The following is a 19,640-nucleotide window of genomic DNA, read 5'->3' on the forward strand; positions in this document are numbered from 1 at the left end:
CCTTTCCCAGGCAATGTCTCTCTTCATTCCTACAAACTGCTGTTGCCCAAACTCTAGAGCACTGATTCTTTCATAATTCCTCAGCCATTATGCTTTATCCTTGAAGTCTCTGAGGGGTGCCACACTCAAGAAATGCAGATTAACAACCCCAAACATCATTTTACAATAACTCAAGTTCTTTCCTTGATTTCTCAAAAAAGGAGTTGGGGTAGACACACAGACACATGGTCCAAACCCCTCTGAAGGAAGGAAGGACTTTCCTCCCAGCTGGGAGTAGAAGGAGGAACATGTGGTGCAGTCAGCTGCAAGGAGCTGCTTCTCCTGAGTTCTCTCCCTTTCCAAGGCAGCCCACGTTCTCTGACTGAGCAAATTGGAGATTTAAAGGCACATTCATTCTGGTCTGGCAGAGAACATTCGCTCCACAGTTCCTTGCCAAACTGGCCAAAGCTCTGTTGAGTCTGCATTATAGTTCAGCTTCAATCTCTGCCCAATACTGTTTCCTTCATCCTCCCTTCACAGGTGTTGATTCCTAATAAACATCTTACACCCATCTCAGCATCCAGTTCCAGAGAACCCAAGCTATATGAGTTTGTACCAGGAGTAGTCTGACAAAGTAGGCAATAAGATGGGGTTCTGGAGCAGTTATCAGTTACCTCGGGCAGGTGGTGAGGACACCAGTTACTGGTAGGAGGAACACAGCTCTGGGGTAAGGTGATGGCCTAACTGTTAAAACTTTCACCTGTGGTGAATTGGGAGCATGTACGGGTAGAAGGGAAGGTACCAGCTAGAATGATTTATCAGGCATTTGAGATGTATGGAGAAAAGAGCAGGTACATGGATAAGAGTATTGATGTGATCGCTAGTGATAGCTACGAGTCAGTGATGCGCTACAGAAAGATAATGAACATTGAAGGACAGTAAGAGGCAACCGAAAGCTAGGAATGGAAGCCAGAGGGCTTCTTTAAGTGTATATGAAGAAGCTCTCATCTCTAGGAGGGTGGAGAAAGCCAAGGGCCAAATTCAGGAGGCTTTAATATCCAATCAAGGTCCCTGAGCTTTTGACTTTCAGACTCCTCTGAACTTGCTGAGCCTGCAGACTTAGAGAAGCTGTTCACCTACACTATTAGTAGCTATCACCCCTCCAGCTCCCCACCTGAGAAGACAATACAGAAACCTTTCCCCCTTCAAGGTATCATGTGGCATTTGCTCAGATAACTGCAAAGGGGAATTCCTGGACATTTCAAGGACTGCTGGAACAAGATTTGCGGAGATGCTTATCCAGAGATTTGAAGCATCACCACAGGCCCCTGGTTCAGAGACATGATATGAAGCCTAGATAACAGATGAAATCCTAGCCAAGTCCTGGCTTGGTGGCCTACTGTGTCCATGAACCCACCCTGTGCTCTGTTCCCCTCTCACCTAATGTACAATTAGATCGACATACTTGGCAATTGGTGTAACTCCCACATCAAGTCCTCGGCCTGCAGGGTTAAGAGCTGTCATGGGAAAGGCCATGTGGAAGGCTCTTGAACCCCTTCTCCCTTAAAGACAGTGATTCTGCATCCTGGGAGAAAAAGTAGAGATTAGTAGAGATTAGTGTCACTCTTAACGATAAAAAAGATGCAGGGGTGGTGGTTCCCAAAATATCTCCATCTAATTTGCTAATCCAGGCACTGAAGAAACAAGATGGAGCCTGGAAGATACTGTAGACCAGGGGTCAATGAACTTTCTCCATAAAGATAAGGATAATAAACATTTAGATTTTGCTGGTCATAGAATTCCTGTTTCAATTACTCAATTCTACTGTTGTAGCATGAAAGCCAGAGAAGGCAATGGCACCCTACTCCAGTACTCTTGCCTGGAAAATCCCATGGATGGAGGAGCCTGGTAGGCTGCAGTCCATGGGGTCGCTAGGAGTCGGACAGACTGAGCGACTTCGCTTTCACTTTTCACTTTCATGCATTGGAGAAGGAAATGGCAACCCACTCCAGTACTCTTGCCTGGAAAATCCCATGGATGGAGGAGCCTGGTAGGTTGCAGTCCATGGGGTCGCCAGGAGTCGGACAGACTGAACGACTTCGCTTTCACTTTTCACTTTCATGCATTGGAGAAGGAAATGGCAACCCACTCCAGTGTTCTTGCCTTGAGAATCTCAGGGACAGGGGAGCCTGGTGGGCTGCCGTCTATGGGGTCGCACAGAGTCGGACATGACTGAAGCGACTTAGCAGCAGCAGAATGAAAGCAACTATAGACAATTTGTAAATGTGGCTGGATTCCCAAAAAACACAGTAATATATTTTTTAAATAAAATAAATTTAATATACAAAACAGGCAGATGTGACTCTCAGGCTCAGGTTTGCTGACTCCTGCTAGACCACAAAAAGCACGACCACATAGGAGCCTAAATTACAGCCACTATCTTTGCTTAAGAAAGTAACATGGCCTCAGGAATATGTCCTGTGGTCTTGACATGGTGAATGACTTTTCTATCACAGCCAAGAAAGGTGATCAGCTCCCACTTGGGAAAGCCACAGGTTTTAGACCCCCTCATTCACAAATTAATGTGCAGAGTGAGGGATATCCTCTGCTCCTCACCCCCTTTTTTCTCTCTCCTTTCCTCTCTCCCCAGATGTGAATGCTCAGAGTTGCCGCTACCTCCTTTCTCCTCTCTGCATCCAAACAGCTCCTTGCCCTTCTCTATCCACCCTGCCCTTGCTCTCTCCCGTTTGCCTTTTCCTTATGCTCTGGGGCCCTTAGCCCCGGCATTTCAGCTGCTTCCTTTCCTCCTCTCTTGGCACTGGAATCTTGCCGTGGCTCAATCCTGCCACTTAGCTTCTCCTGGAGACCCCTTCCTCCACTTTCAGAACCTTACCCCATAGCACTTCCCAAACTGGTATCCTGTGGACTATCCCACAAAGTATGCAGAAGTTTCCATGAGCCACTAGGTTTGGGAAATACCAGGCTAAATAAAGTTAGGGATTTTTTGTTGTTGTTAAAAAGGGGGGGGGGCGTGTCAAAAACAGTTCACATTCATATCAAATGGACAATATACATTTTTAGTTTTACCCTAGAGCTATGTAAACTTCTGCCCTCTTTTGTATATATTACATAGATATATTATAGGAGATCTCTGTACTATCCTGGTATTCCTCAGAACATGACAATTACGAATTACATTATGGGCATTATGTTGATTAGGCCAGACAAGCAAGAGGTGACCAACAGGCTAGAGGCCTTGGTAATACCTTCACAGATGTTCCAGGAGATGGGAGATAAAACTCTGAATATATAGGGGCCTGCTACATTTATAGCTCAGTGGTCAGGGTTATGCTGTAATCCCCTTCTAGGGGAAAGACAAATTATGCATCTTTTACCATCTACCATGAAGAAGGATGCACAATGCCTGGTAGGCCTGTCTGGATTCTGAAGCTGTTGTTTTCTACAGCTAATGATAGTTTCATGGCTCATGTACCGAGTGAGGTGATTGGCTGCTGGATTTTGAGGACTGCAAAACGGGAAAGGGCTCTAGAGCAGGTTCAGGCTGTGATGTGAGAAGCCCTTCTGGCCACAGAGGCAAAGATGGAGGTGCTTCAAGGGCCAGAAGTATGGACTCTCACTTAGCAAGATAAATCTTTGTACTGGTCACCCCTTTTGAGTGGAAAGAGAAGGGCCTAAGGCTAATAATTACCATTGTTGAACAGAGACCAGCAATGAGCCAGCCCCCAATATGACACCATTCCTTGAAGAGACCAAGTGGCCAACTTGTAAAGAATTGACTATACTGGGCCCCCTCAAACCTAGACAAACCAGCACTTCAAGAATATACACGTATTTTGGATACAGATTTGCCTTTTCCATCTGTAGGCCTCAGTCATGACCACTATCTTAAGGGCTTACAGAGTGTTTGATCCACTGGTATGAGATCCCATACAACATCACATCAGACTGTGGGACCACATCCCAGCAGAAGAGCAAGAGTGGGCCCAGGACCATGGGCTCCGCAGGCTGCAGCACATTCCACATCTCTCAGAAGTTGCCCACACGAGAAAGCCTCAAAACGGTCGGTTGAGGGCACAGCTGAAGTATGGTCATTGGCATTACTCTGACAGGATGGGGTCCCAATCTCTAGGGTGCAAAATAATCATCAAATGAAAGACCTTTTTACGCTTTTCCCAGATGTACCGACTGGTTAGTCTTCATAGCGCAGACTCCATCTTAGTCCTGCTCCTGGAGCACCTGACCTGGAATACGAATTATGTCGACCACAGCAGTGGTACATCACAGTCCCTGTCCCCCTTCTCCCACCAACTTTCTTCTAAACTTTAACTGCCTCAAGTTTTCTCTTTTTAGTGCTTCCCCAAAGCACTTTCTTCCTCCTCAGGCTGCACAGTGGAAAGTGGGCCCCAGACTTCAGGCCTACCTGGCAGGAACCCCTGGGGATCCAGGACTATGGACCTGCCCCTCCCCCTCATCCTCTCTCTCTTTGAAAGCATATTTCGCCTCATTCACTGCCAGTCTCCAGAGGAGGGGAAGCTGTGGACAATCGCAGGTTATATTTTTGTCCCAATCACACATATCCTTTCAGTGACAGTGACAGCTAATTGCTTAATGAAGTAAACCCTAGAGCTATTTGCATTTTAAAAAAGTTATTAGCCTCAAGAATGCCTCTATAATGAAGAATTTCAGGCAACAATGATATAATAACAAAGTTGAGCCCTCCCTCTACCCTTCCAAACAGACTGTTGGCTGCATGCAACCCCTTGGTTCAGTCCAAGATAACAAAAATAACAAATGACTGAGTCTTTATTATATGCTAGCCATGGGCTGGGCCTTTTACATTCCTTTAAACCCCACACCAACTTTGGGTTAGATACATAGCTGAGGCTTGGAAACCCAAGTGGTTCCCCAGGGGCACGCAGCTTGGAAACGACAGAGAGAAAATCCACTCAGCTATTTTGACTTTGAGTGCCCGGCCCACTGGAGCAGCCGGAAAGCCACTCCCAGCTGACACTCAAGCCAGGCTGCCTTAGCAACAGCTCAGCAGCTCACCACAGAGATCCGCACATCCAAAAGGCATTGTTCACCATTTAGGGTCTGAAATAATATACCAGCCTGTGAACAAAATGTTTGAATGGGACATTCTTGGATCAGTAGAGAAATTTCCAAAGTTTTGTGTTAATTTCCTTACTTTAAAGCAATAATGAAGCTATCTACCTACCTATGTGAGAGCTGTGAGTTAGGAAAAGGCCCTTATTTTGGTGTGTGAGGTGTCATATAGGTGGTGGTCAGGTGCTTGTGCTCAACTGTGTCTGGCTTTTTGCAACACTGTGGACCGCAGTCCGCCAGGCTCCTCTGTCCATGTCCATGGAATTCTCCAGGCAGCAAGAATATTGGAGTGGGTTGCCATTTCCTACTTCAGGGATCTTCCCAACCAGGGATCAAACCCATGTCTCTTGCCTCTCCTGCATTGGCAGACGAATCCGTTACCACTGCACCACCTGGGAAGCCCCATAGGTGGTAATGGAGAGCTGCTATTTAGCCATTTTCACTCAGAAATCTGAGTCTAGATCTTAGTGAAGGTCATCTGTAGATATGTGCTCAGAGCCAAGGAGAACGCTGGGGCCTCAGTCCTCCAAGGACCACACAGGGCTTGAGCCCCAGTTCAGGGTTTAGTTCAGTGAATGACAGCGGACAGGGTAGAGGCAGAGCACCTGTGAGCTGCCTCCCCTACAAGCTGCCTCCCCTTCCGGGCAACATTGTTATTGTCTGATTCTTTGCAACCTCATGGACTGCAGCACACCAGGCTCCCCCGTCCTTCACTATCTCCTGGAATTTGCTCAAATTCATTTCCATTGAGTCAGTGATGCTATCTAACCATCTCATCCTCGGCTGCCTCCTTCTCCCTTTGCCTTCAATCTTTCCCGGCGTCAGGGTCTTTTCCAGTGCAACACTGTCGTTCTTGTGAATTTCATTGGGTTCATCCAGTGGTAGAATTTTTAGAAAAATATAGAGAAGTGGGACCTTGGGGCCCTTCACACAACATGTCAGCAAGTACAAATTCATATCTCCCTTGTGAAAGTGGCAGAGATGTAGGGGCAGGGGAGTGTGACTGTGACTAGGAGGATAGTCAAAATACTTCAACGCTATGGGCCCAAAGAGGCCGTGCAAAAGGCAAGGCAAGCAGGACGCTGCAGCCTTGGGGTGGTCAGGTGGGTACTGGGCTTGTTTCCCTGCAAGATAACAGTCCCTCTTCCAGGAGGGTTGGAGTCTGATAGCTCTGGCAGTAATGGTGGGAGGTGGATGGGGTGGGGGGGAAATGCAGGACGACCTCAGGCAGCAGAAGACTTAGCTGGTTCAAAGCCTGTTCTGCTTTAGTACTCACCAGGGATTCCTGCAGCCAGGGTGTCTGGAGAGGTGGAAGGGCACTCGGAGAGCTCAGACCAGTGCCTATTCACTAACCAGTTAAGGAGCATTTAATATTTTCCTGATGCTCACTGATGTACTGGGAACAACAGCCCTGGTTATGACTCATGGAGACAGGATGGCCTTCTGAAGAACACTGGAAGATCTCTGCACAGTGCTGTGACCAGAAGTCCTTGGGCTACTGATCATTTCTTCCAGGGGCCAGTCTTCTTCCAGAGTTTTCTGGACACCTGGAGACACACTGCAAATAAAATTACATACAGAGGAAACCACATATGTTAAATGTAGTCATAAAAATACTAATGAAAGTTAATATACTGTAATATATGTGCATCATTATGAATGCATTCAACAACAAGATCCAGTGGTGGGTAAAGTAACTATTGAATTAGTAATGAATGTAAATGGCATTTTGAGATGTCTGTGACAGCTGGATGTGATATGAATGTACCTGTGATTTCTATGCTCAAAAGCACTGCTAATTCTACTGTGATTTGTTGCCTATATTCACAGTGGAAGGAAGTACTAAATTTGACTTTATGACTAAGGTTAATGGCAATAAAGATATCATTTTTCCCATTCATATTCAGAGAGCCACTGGGGAAAGTTCAGGGACCCCAGGTTCCTAATCTCCAATTGAGACTGTAGCACAGACCCAGTCCCTGATGTTTCGTGTTCTCTCAGACATCCTGAATTCATGTGCACTGAAGTCCCGAGGTGTGCACGCCTGCGGCTGGTGCCTAAATGCTTATCAACCCACGATTCCATGGAAGGTATGAGGGGGGTACACTAGTGGCCTGATTTTCATTATGACCCAATTCCTGGGAAAACAGAAAACTCTCCCTTTATTATGTAAATTCCTTGGAAAGCTCAGGTTGCCCTGGGGTCCCCAGTATACAGCTGCAAATACCAAGGATCCAGGTACCCAGTAAGGTGACAGCTCCCTGCTGTAGTGTGTGAGTGTGAGAGCAGTCACCAACTGCCTTGGTGGTGCTTGAGACACAAGAGAAGGGAAACTCTGATAGAATCCACCTGTGATGGAATGCGCAGCATGTGATGGAGAAGGACGCCTGACAGTCCTTCCTTGACTGTGTGTGTAAGAGTTATACCTGTGTATAGGTTGATGAATATATAATTATCTCCTGGTAACAAATAGAGTTGAAGAAAAACCATCTCCCACACAAAGACCTTTAAATAAAAGTCAGCAGTAGTAGATTTACAATGGCATGAGTAGAGTAAGCTGGGACTAACAAATTTTGCAACATAAAATGAAACTCAAATTTGATCATTACCGTTGATGATATTTAAATTGTAGCTATTATTTCAGGGAAGAAAAAAGAAAACAGCTTCCACCCAGGACACCAAATAATGTTGCTCTCTGTGCTGTACCCCTGAAACTGACACAATATTTTAAACCAACTATCCCGTAATTAAAAAATTAAAAAAAAATGTTGCTCTAAGAGAATGTCAACTCACAATTCTGGCAGCTGCTGGTAAACACTCAGAAATTGTCCTGATTCTTGTTAAGCCTTTCTGAACACCAGGAGTAGTTGTAGCTGGAGGCAGTGAAAAACACTTGCCCAGATCTTGACCTCTGAGCTATCTGGCCAACATTTTATTTCTTGACCTCAAGGATGCTCTGAAATTACCTACACAATGAAATTCTCCTTTAGACTGTTTGTTTTAGACTCTGTGCTGTCAGATATTGAGAATGTACCCAGAAGTGTGGCATTCAAGAATACAAATACCATTTGGCCATACATACACTGAAGATTCTGTGTAAGTTATTAACAGGGCCCAAGGTTCCATAGTTGGCTTTGTGTGAGCTATGGCTTTGCCTTTAGACTTGCTGACCAGCATCCAGTAACTGCCAGTTGTGGGACAAAGACAGCTCCTTTATTTCTACTCAGAACCCTTTTGTTGTTGTTCAGTTGCTTATTTGTATTAAAAAGCAGACCCCTTACTTTGCCGACAAAGGTCTGTCTAGTCAAAGCTTTGGTTTTTCCAGTAGTTAGGGATGGATTTGAGAGTTGGACCATAAAGAAAGCTGAGTGCTGAAGAATTCATGTTTTTGAACTGTGGTGTTGGAGAAAACTCTTGAGAGTCCCTTGGACTGCAAGGAGATCCAACCAGTCAATCCTAAAGGAAATCAGTCCTGAATATTCATTGGAAGGACTGATGCTGAAGCTGAAGCTGAAGCTCTAATACTTGTCCAACTCACAAAGAGTCGGACATGACCGAGTGACTGAACTGACTGACTGGCTGTCTGACTCTGTGACCCCATGGACTGCAGCATGCCAGGCATCCCGTCTTTCACTATCTCCTGGAGTTTGCTCAAACTCCTGTCCGTTGTGTCAATGATGTCATCCAACCATCTTATCCTCTGACGCCCCCTTTTCTCCTCTTGCCCTCAGTCCTTCCCAGCATCCAGGTCTTTTCCAATAAGCCAGGTCTTCGGATCAGGTGGCCAAAGTATTGGAGCTTCAGCTTCAGCATCAGAGCTTCCAGTGAATATTCAATCCTTTAGGATTGACTGGTTTGATCTCCTTGTAGCTCAAAAGACTCTCAAGCATCTTCTCCAGCACCACAGTTTGAAAGCATCAATTCTTTGATGCTCAGCCTTCTTTATAGTTCAACTCTCACATCCATACATGACTACTGGAAAAACTATAGTTTTGACTATACAGACTTTTGTTGGCAAAGTGATGTCTCTGCTTTTTAATGCATTCTTTGTCATAGCTTTCCTTCCAAGGAGCAAGCAACTTTTAATTTCATGGCTACAGTCATCATCTGCAGTGAATCTGGAGCCCAAGAAAATAATGTTTGTCACTGCTTCCATTTTTTCCCCACCCATTTGCCATGAAGGGGTGGGACTGGATGCAATTATCTTAGCTTTTTGAATGTTGAGTTTTCAGTCAGCTTTTTCACTCCTCTTTCACCTCCATCAAAACCCTGGAAGGTAGAGAAGATTCTGTCAGGTTGACTCCTTGTGGCGTAATGAGACTGGAACCTGTTCTTCCTCATTTAATCCCTACCTAAGTCACATTTCTCCTTATACTTAGTCAAAACTTGGCAGACTCCGTCTATAAAGAAGTAAAGGAAGGAATCTGAATTAAATGACTGACATCAATATTCAGAATATGGAGGAGGCTGGGAGAAAAATGGGTAATTATAACCAGGATTCATGGTGATGAAGATGATGATAGCACATTTATTAAATGCCTCCTACATGGTGGAAACTCTATGACTTATGAGCTAACACCTGTGTGTCTTTATGCTACCACCACACTGCTTTGATTACCATAATTTTGTGATATGGCCTGAAATCAGGAAGTGTGAGATCTCCAATCTTGTTCTTTTCCAAGATTACTTTGGCTATTTGGGTTGCTTGAGATTCCATATACATTTTATGATAGAGTTTTTCCATTTATGCAAAAAATGCCATTGATATTTTGTGGGAATTAGGGGATGCACTTTAGAAATACAACCTTATTTACTTCTTGTGACACCCATATGAGATAGGTTCTATTATTTCTGAAATACACATAAGAAAGTGGAGGCAGTGATCTTGCACCTTTTTACAAAATGTTGATACTGAGCTGTGGAAATTCAGGCAGTGCTTTAAATTTCTTTCCCACTACTAATAATGAATATTATTATCATTATCATCTATCTCCATTCTTTTACCTTATTTCTATAATCTAGTTTTGTCTGTGGGGAATCTTGATGGGAGTTAGAGATTTGGCTCCAGAGCCCCAGGTCCCCAGACAGGGCTTTGACAACTGGATTATCCCAGCAGTGAGATCACAGTCTGCCTGGAAAAACCAACTCCCACAGCTGTGACAAATTAGCATTGTATGTACTGGGATGGTTGATGCTCTTCACAGAGGACCATGCTAGGGCCATGACTAAGCCTTACACCTGTACATGTTGCTGTGGTAGCAGCTCTCCAGTGATTCACACGTGGTAGGAGTTCCAGAGATGGTGCCTGAAATTTATTGCCCAGGTGTACATTTCATGTGATATTAGTCAGAACCATCCTTAGGGAAGGTGTGTGTGGAGCAGCCCAAATGAATAATGATTTTTAAAACATTTTTTCTTAGGGAAAAGTTCTAACATATTCATAAGTACAGAGAGTAGTAGTATCATGAGTGCCCATGTCTGTGAGTATTTTTATATTGATGAAATCAAGTTAGAAAGAACATCAAGGACAGCTTTGAAGAGGAAAAGAATTTGAGAAAGACAACACAAAGGAGGGAGTGATAAATGGGAGGGGCTGTGCTCAGACAAAGGCTCTTTGTAAGAGGGATGACAAACGCCACAGGGCGATGGCCACCACACCCTTAGGAACTTTCCTGGTGCCTCCCACAGGATTTAGGAATAAATCCATCATAACAAAAGTTAATATTTATTAAACCTTTCCTATGTGCTAAGCATGATCTTACAAACTTATGAGGCAGCCATTATTATTATGGTGCTAAGCACCAGCTTACAAACTTACGAGATAGCCATTGTTATTTGTAAGATGCCCATCTCACAAAGGAGAAAATTGCAGCTGTGAGAAGTTAAAGTTCACTTTTTAAAGGTTCTGCGGCTGATCAATGTCAGAGGCAAGATTTGAACCCAGGATCTTCTGACTCAAGAGCCTCTACTAATAATATGCTGTGTTTACAAAGCCTGGTTCATAGGCTTTTGGACTCAAAACTGCTAGGGCACTTGTTAAAAGAAAGTCTGCTTATTATACGTACCATGGTGAGAGCTTGCTTTTATAATTTAACCCAGGTTACTTCAATGGCTGGGGTAATAACATGCTACTGAAAGAATTTCACTAACCAAGGCATTTAAAAAACATGATTAATATTGTCATTGGTTTCAAGGGAGATTTAAATAACTATATTGTCATTTTCTGAGGGAAAGAAGAATGTACAAAGATGAAAGCTATCTTTTAAATTAATAAGCCAGATTCTCGCCAGGGCTTAAATCATTCATTGATTGTAAGGCAGGGGCATGGAGAGTTAAAAGAACTCTTTAATTAGTGCCTTGGAATTTCATTGATAACAGGAAATATTAAGTATCACGCTGAAATTTCTTTTATCCCTTTGTAACTGGACTACCATGAGGCTTTCTTGGGTCCAGGTTTTGCCTGGTACATCCAAAAAGAAAACAGATCAACTCCAGAAGCCTTGACAACAAATTTTCATCAAGGAATATTCTTTTCCTAGTCTTAATGAATTTTATTAGAGAGAATAATCTCAAAATAGAACTGATGATGGTTAAAATGTCACATTGTACAATTTGTTAGAGATTTTCAAAAAGACCAAATTGCCTTGATAAAATTTAGGTCTGTAAATATTTGTTAAGGGTAATTAGATTTGATAAAAACAATGGTCACAAAAGAAAATTTACAGTGGCAGAAGCTGTAATGGATGCAATTTGGTAGATGTATTAAATACTTCCTGAGGTGGTACAGCGGTAAAGAATTTGCCTGCCAATGCAGGAGACATAGAGATGGAAGTTCGATCCCTGGGTTGGGAAGATCCCTTGGAGTAGGAAATGGCAACCCACTCCAGTATTCTTACCTGAAAAATTCCAGAGGAGCCTGGCAGGCTACAGTCCATGGTGTCATAAGAGTCAGATGCAACTGAGCATGCACACACACACACAACAGAAATAAACTCTTTCACTTCAGAAAATGTATTATGCCTGCATTCATAAACATGGAGTCCAAGGGACTGTAGTCAAACATTCACCCGGCATGAATGGTCAGGGTCACGCTAGGGAGAGAATGCCCAGTGCCCACCAGAGGACAGTTTCTGGAACTCAGGCATATGTGTGGAGACAGCCTGGTTAATTCTGCTAAAACCCCATAGCCATGTCTGGTATTACCCACCTCTCTAGCCATCCCTCCTGCCTTCCCCTGACTTCCTCTACTTAACCTGAGTGATTCCCCAGCCTAGGTTCCCTGGCTCACACTGTTTTCCTGCCTGGCAGGTCTTTCCCTGCCCCTAATTCCTACCCTTCCTTCCAGATGCAGGCCCAGCTCATCCTTGTTGCCTCCCACGTGGCCTCCATCCTGCTGTGATCCAGACCTTGTCCTTCTGCACAAACTCCTCCTTCCAAACTCACCACGGACTTCCATGCTGCCAAATCCAAAGGAGACTCGCAGATTGCCTTCTTTGTCCACCACTCCCTCCTTCTGGTAGAAACCATTTCCTCCAAAGTTTCCACTACCCCTTGTATAATACAACACCATTTGGCCAACGACAATGCCCAGAAGAGCTGCAGCTGTGGGCTCTTATCAACCTGCACTCAGGGCAGCCCTTAGTCCTGAAGCAGGGAGTTGGGCAGTATCCACCATACACCCCCAAACTCAGCAGGGTCCAAAACCAGACGCATTTGATCCTGACCATTCCGTTTTCAACCTTTCTCTCTGACTTTCACTATCCTAATTGAAGTTCTCGTCACCTTCCGATCAGATTAATTTGCTATGCTCCTTCGTAAGCCGGACCTACTCCAGTTCATCTTTTACACAATTAGCTAGTTTTTCTTTCTTTTTTTTAAAAAATTTATTCTTTTTTGGTATTTTTTTGGAAAACTGGTAAAATATGCCTAACATGCAATTGACCATTTTGACATTTTAAATGGCATTAATTAAATTCACATGTTGTGCAACACCACCACAGTCTATTTCCAGAACTTTTCCCTTACACTGAACAGAAACTCTATAATCGTCAAACAGTAACTCCCATTCCCCCTTCGCAACCCCTGGTGACCTCTAAGCTATTTTCTGTTTCCCAAGGAATGTTTTTAAGGAAGACAGCTTGCATTGTTCATCAAAATATCCTCAGAGTCCTCTTCAACTCTCTCTGCACTGGACAGTCTGCCCTCTCTGACCCCTGCAGCTTCCCTCATCTTTACTGTCTTGCTGCTGTCTCTCCTCTCACCTTCTCTTTGTGCCCTACCTCCACCAGCTCTCAGCCTGAGACCTTCTCCACCCACATAGCCAGCAGCAAAGTGCAGTCCGGCTTTAGTCTCCTGGGGAGCAGCCTCTTGTATTCCATTTTAAATCCAGAAAAACTTGTTTAGTCACTCAGTCATGTCTGACTCTTTGCTACCCTATGGACTGTAGCCCACCAGGCTCCTCTGTCCATGGGATTCTCCAGGCAAGAATACTGGAGTAGGTTTCCATTCTCTTCTCCAAGGGAATCCATGTCTCCTGTGTTGGCAGGAGGATTCTTTACTGCTGAGCCACCAGGGAAGTCTAGAAAAACTTGATATCCCCACAAATCTACTGTATAATTTCTTCCAAGAGGTGACAGTGGAAGGAGATCAAATACAATATTTGCCTGTTGCACCCAAGACTATTTCCAACTCACAGTGTGACTGTCCCCCTCTGCTTCTCTTATGGGGTTGCTGAAACCGCACTGGCCTCAGACAAGTTAGTGCAGGGATAGAAAGTGGGCTGGGCCAGGAGGTGCGGCAGGTCAAAGTGAGGGTGGAATGTTGAGGAGACACTAATGTTAAAGAGCTGGGGCAACAGCATACAGATGGAGAGAATACGAGCTGACAACACCAAAGTAGGAAAAGCGATGTCGGTTCAGTGAACAGGAGGCCCGGTTGCCTGGAGAGTAGCGGGCACAGGAGAGTGACATGAAAGGAGGGTGGAGGTGAAACTCTTGAGGGCTTTGGAGATCGTGTAAGAAGTTGACTTGCCTCCACGTTTGATGGGAAGCTCTCTCTGTATGAAATAGAAAATCCACTTTGAGGATTTAAATAACAAAGAGGATTTATTGACCCAAGGAACTGAAAAGTCCAGGGGACCTTGAGGTGAGGGGTCTGGTTTAATTTCTCAGGAATTCTCTTCTTCGCCCTTCTCTTGACAGTCTTTGGGCTAGTTTCTCTCAAGGTTGAAAGGTGGTTTTGGCAGCAACCAGGGTACAGGTGTCTTTTCAACAAAAGGAAAGGGATGGTCTAGCTTCCCTAAGCAGCATAACAGAACTCCTCACCTTCACTCTGTGTCAACCTGCACCAGTCATGATGGGCAGGCCTTTGCTGTGCCCCTCTCTGCACAACCCAATCTCTGCAGTGACATTCTTACCCCAAGCAGGAATCCCTTGAAGCTAGGGCCGGGGTCAATCCCAATGGCATGGCTACTGGTTTGGACTTCATCTTTGTAGTCAGCAACAGAGGCATTGAAGTGAGTTGCCTTTTGTGAGAGTAAGCAATTAATGATTTTTATTTTTTGATTTGTCTTTCACTTTCTCTTCCTTTTTTTTTTTTTACTATTTACAATTTACCACAGCACATTCTTTTGTTCTTCTAATGTTTTCAAAAATCGTAATCTACATGGTTTTACTAGTTTGATTTAGTAAAACTGTGTGCTCACCGTGTATCCAAGTGACTGAAAATATCCTCAAAAATGTTTTTTTGTAGTCTAATTTTACAAGCCCAAAGGACACAGCTTCACTTGAATATTAGAACACTGTGAGATTAATATTAATTTAGCTGAATGTTTTCAGTTTGAATTAACACGCTTGCAATGCCATTCAATCCTGCAAATTGCTATCCTCAGGAATTGAACGTGCTTTAGCTTTTCAAAGTATCAATTATAAGGCATAAAAGTTCAACTACAGCTCCTGGTTTAATCCTTTAGCTATCCATCATCTAAAGCATACAGAAATAGTTGGATTAAACTTCAAGGATGTAGGGTGGCTATTTTTGCAGACTAAGCAAACAATAGCTGCGATTTTATGCCCTTGATAGAAGTGGACTGGTATGTTAATTCTACATATAAATTCAGCAAAGTATTTACTCTTGTTCTCATTCAAGTCCGACTCCATCCTCTCAAAAACAATTCCTACTCCTTCATTCATTAAAGAAGTTCGGAACTTGGCTTTGTCTCATTTTGAATTTCCATATATTATTTTGTCATGGATTTCTTTGTTGTGCTTCGCTCCATCTCTCTGATCTTCAGTTATCTTGACCTCTTTTTACTCCTGTTTAGGATCCAAGTTCCTGACTAGATACCTCACAACACTGTTTTGAAGGTCAATATGGAGAAGCTGTGAGGACTGCTAAGGTCTACACAAAACATTTACTTTTGTGATAATACAGCATCTGTAGTTGTAGCAGTTACTGTTCAGGCCCTTTTGTATTACAGCTTCTTCCGACTTTGGGTGAGGGTGTTCTCCAGTCTCCTGAGGGCACCAGACCTATGTGCAAGGCTCAGCCTATGACCAGTGGAGTTGGTGGACAAATATCCCCAGCTTTTTGCCACTTGGTGGTGCTGGTAGGTGGGAGGCAACTCTAACAAGTGTTCTATGCAATTTCTCAGAGGTACTCAGTAAGGCTAAGCCCTGTTCCCATAGCAGAAACTTCATTAATGCACTGTTTTGTGTTGCTTCCATTTTATTTTTCACTTCCTGAACTGGTATTTCCTGGGTTTACCTCTCAAATTGACCACCTGTCCTCAAATTCTTAAGGTCTGTTTCTGGTGGGACTTAGCCTAAGACTTTAGTTCCAAAGGCTTTTCAAAAAGTATACATGCAGCCAGCATTCCAGGGCTTTAATGCTCAGCCTTAGTCCTGAATGGAACTAAGTCTACTTTGTCTCCTGATTACTGGGACTTAGTGTATTTAGTGCTAATTCTCTGAGAGGTAGTTTTCTAGTAATCCTGGCCACACCTACCATTTGCTGAGAGACTGTACCTTACAGAAGAGCCAGCTGAAACATGAGTTAAGCAGGTGGAGATGAAATATCACCATTATTGCTAATAAAGATGATATTCAAAAACATGGCTTACAGCTGTGGGCAAGTGAGTTTTCTAACATTGAACCCCAAAGCTGGGCAGTCTTACGCACAAGGTCATAGTGTTGGACAGCTGAAGGACTCCAACTGCCCTGGCAGAGCCTGCTACTCTGAAGTCTGCAGAAAGGAGGAGCAGAACAGGATGTGTTTTCTCTGCAGAGACAGATCCCAAAGAGAAAAAGGAGGAGGAAGGGGCTGCGTCACACATGCCGAGCTCCTATTCTCCAAATTTCCCGTTAGAAAATTCATTCCTCCCTTATAGGAATGAGTGGGGCCAGAAAGAAACCCAGAATGTTATTGTAATGGATTCCTTTCCTCATAGAAACAAGATGCTAGGGGAAAGGAGTTCCCTCCTTCCAACATTCCTCAGGTTTTTATCCTCTTAGCTCCCTGGGTTTAACCATTACACTCTGGGCCGACTGAGAATGTGACTGGCTCCCCTGCAGGAGATCATCTTTTAATATGATGACAGTGTAGCCCCCACCATAAGCATACCCCCACCCTTTCCACCCAAATGGCCACTACACTTTCTTTGTGTGTTCTCCTGGTCCTGGTGGTGAAAAGTGTAGCTATAGCCCCAAAAAGGCAATTTAGTGACTGAAGTAATCATAGGCCATGCTGAACCCAGTTGAAAGTTCCCCATTTCACTTCTCATTCTGAATTATATCTAACAGTTCGAGTGAACTCCAGGAGTCGGTGATGGACAGGGAGACCTGGCGTGCTGCGATTCATGGGGTCGCAAAGAGTCAGACACGACTGAGTGGCTGAACTGAACTGATGTTGTTTAGGACAGTCTATCAGAGGTTCTGCCAGGAGATTACATAACATTATAAAGATGTTTTAGGAGAAAATACTCCAGTAACATGGAGAAGGCAATGGCAACGCACTCCAGTACTCTTGCCTGGAAAATCCCATGGACGGAGGAGCCTGATAGGCTACGGTCCATGGGGTCTCGAAAAGTCAGGCATGACTGAGTGACTTCACTTTCACTTTTCACTTTCATGCATTGGAGAAGGCAATGGCAACCCACTCCAGTGTTCTTGCCTGGAGAATCCCAGGGACAGGGGAGCCTGGTGGGCTGCCATCTACGGGGTCACACAGAGTCGGATACAACTGAAGTGACTTAGCACGCATGCATGCATTCCAGTAAAATACTGATGTTCCCAATTTAAATACAACCCCTCTACCATTGTGAACTTCCCAGGGAGAAATCAGAGTTCTAAGATTAGATTCTCTTTTCTGCTTGAGTTAAAGCTAAAAGGCATTAGCCTAAAATTCATCCTTCCCAGTTTCTAATTCTTGCCTGCCACCCCCCCTCCCTGCCCCCGGTTGTGCCAGGCAGCATGTAGGATCTTAGTTCCCCAATCAGGGTTCAAACCCGTGCCCTCCACAGTGGAATTGAAGTCTTAACCACTGGACTGCCAGAGAAGTCCCTAATTCTGCTCATTGTGGACCAGAGGGTTTCTTCATATATGTGGTTCTTTCAGCAGCTTGGCCAGGGTCTCATTAGAACCACCAGTGTGGCTTTTTTCAGAGTCTCAGAAGTTAAACACCACATTTACATTATACCTCACTTTTTAAGGAGTATCATCAAAGCACTCAACACCAACAAAATGAAACAATAGGAAAAAAATCAATACCAAGACCTTCAAGTAGTTATCAAGACAAAGTGATGCTTCCAGAACTTTGCACTTTTCATAAATGAGACTCAGTGTCATCTTGATTTGGGCTTCACAGGATGCTAGTCCATCTGTGTAAGTTATCTGAAATCCTTGATCTGTAAACAAACTGAACTGGGAGGAAACTCCCTCAAGAAGTTAAAGCTGGCAACATATTTTGCCAATCCCATGGGAAGAATCAACAGATATTTCTCTCAGGGTGACATATGAGACTGTAGGAGGTCAGAATACACCATCCCAATATATGCCCTCTGGCATAAGGATTATTTTGAGCTGAAGGCAACTGAGCAAAAGCAGGCACAATATGAGCTCTTTGCTGTCTCCTATCTTGTGAAAAACGGTATCACAAATTTCTATGTGAAGGTTTCCCCATCCCAGTGCCAGCCCCTCACTGTCCATACCAGAAAAAGAATGACAACTTCCAGTAATACAGGAGACAGGCTGGCCCCATGAGTCTACACAAGCGAACCTTACTAACTAGGTTAGTTAGCTACCATTGGTTTCCCATATATTTGCCTTCCTACAGTTTGCTGCCCCTAGAAGCTCCCAAGTCCTTTCCATTTGTCTTCGCATTTCTAAGAGTATCATGCCCTACTGACTGAGCTAGCCATGCACCCTTGACACTTTTTAAATGTAACCTTTTGTTCAAATGATATAAAACCTCCAAGTTTAAGCTGTTTCTTTGTGAATTTTCTCTTTCTGGGAAACTCCCTCATCATGTAAAACCTGTAACATCAAAGAAACTTGTAGGTCTTTTCTCATTTTAATATGTCTGTTATCAGACTATTGTGCAGACCCAGCCAGAGAACCTAAGAGGGTAAAGAAGATTTTATTTTATTCCCCATAATTTTTGCATTCTTGCAAAGTTTAGAAATAGCAATGATGGGAAGGCCACTCATGAGTCTGTTGTGAGATCTTTCTTTCCCACCTTGACTCTTAACACCCCTTAACTTCCATTTCCCCTTTCAACCCTTTGTCCCCAACATTCCCTGATCCATGGAATCTGGGCTTTAAATAATGACACAGTGGCTCCTACCATTGCCTTTTGCTGTGGAATCACTTGGGCGTGTGAAGCCTCCCATGTAAGGGGAGCTTTTCCTTCATTCCCCGCAGTTTGTTTCAGCTGGAAAATGTCCTCAGCAGGCTCCTGACCTAAAGCTGTTGTTGACATTTCTGCAGCTTGAATTTCTAGGTGTATTAGGATTAGTTTCAGATATTTAAAAATACTGCTAAAAAATGCTAACCATCATCTGTGAGTCATAATCTTTTTGCTGGTGGAAGGTCTTACCTTGATATTGACGGTACTGACTGATTAGGGTGATGGCTGTTTAAAGTTGGGCTGGCTTGAAATAGGACAATGAAGTTTGACTCATGACTGACTCCTCCTTTCACGAATGCTTTCTCTGCAGCATAAAATGCTGTTTGCTGCTGCTAAGTCGCTTCAGTCGTGTCCGACTCTGTGCAACTCCATAGATAGCATTTTATCCATAGAATTAACCTATTACATAGAATTTATTTCAAAATTGGAGTCAATCCACTTGAGCCCTGCTGCTGCTTTATGAACTAAGTTTATGTAATATTGTAAATCCTCTGTTGTCATTTCAACAATCTTCACAGAATTTGCACCAGGAACAGACTCTATCTCAAGACACAACTTTCATTGCTCATCCTTAAGGAGCAACTTCTCTTGCATTCATGTTTTATATGAGGTTGCGGCAGTTCAGTCTTCCA

General features: G+C 43.9%; 1 long non-coding RNA gene across 2 annotated transcripts in view; it reads right to left on the minus strand.

Annotated features, from left to right (window-relative positions):
- LOC102412561 overlaps positions 1–8,447 on the minus strand; it is a 28,726-nt gene extending 20,279 nt beyond the window's left edge. Inside the window, exons 1-3 of one of the 2 annotated variants that reach the window (XR_006552782.2) lie at positions 7,900–8,447; positions 6,383–6,664; positions 1,445–1,564 (exon numbers count right to left, since the gene is read on the minus strand). This is a non-coding gene — a long non-coding RNA (uncharacterized LOC102412561). Of the gene's footprint in view, positions 1–1,444; positions 1,565–6,382 lie in introns of both variants that reach the window. The other variant, XR_003110950.3, reaches the window with a different exon arrangement.
- Between the last annotated feature and the right edge of the window lie 11,193 nt (positions 8,448–19,640).

Source organism: Bubalus bubalis, chromosome 8 (assembly GCF_019923935.1).
Source record: "Bubalus bubalis isolate 160015118507 breed Murrah chromosome 8, NDDB_SH_1, whole genome shotgun sequence".
Taxonomy (NCBI): Eukaryota; Metazoa; Chordata; class Mammalia; order Artiodactyla; family Bovidae; genus Bubalus; species Bubalus bubalis.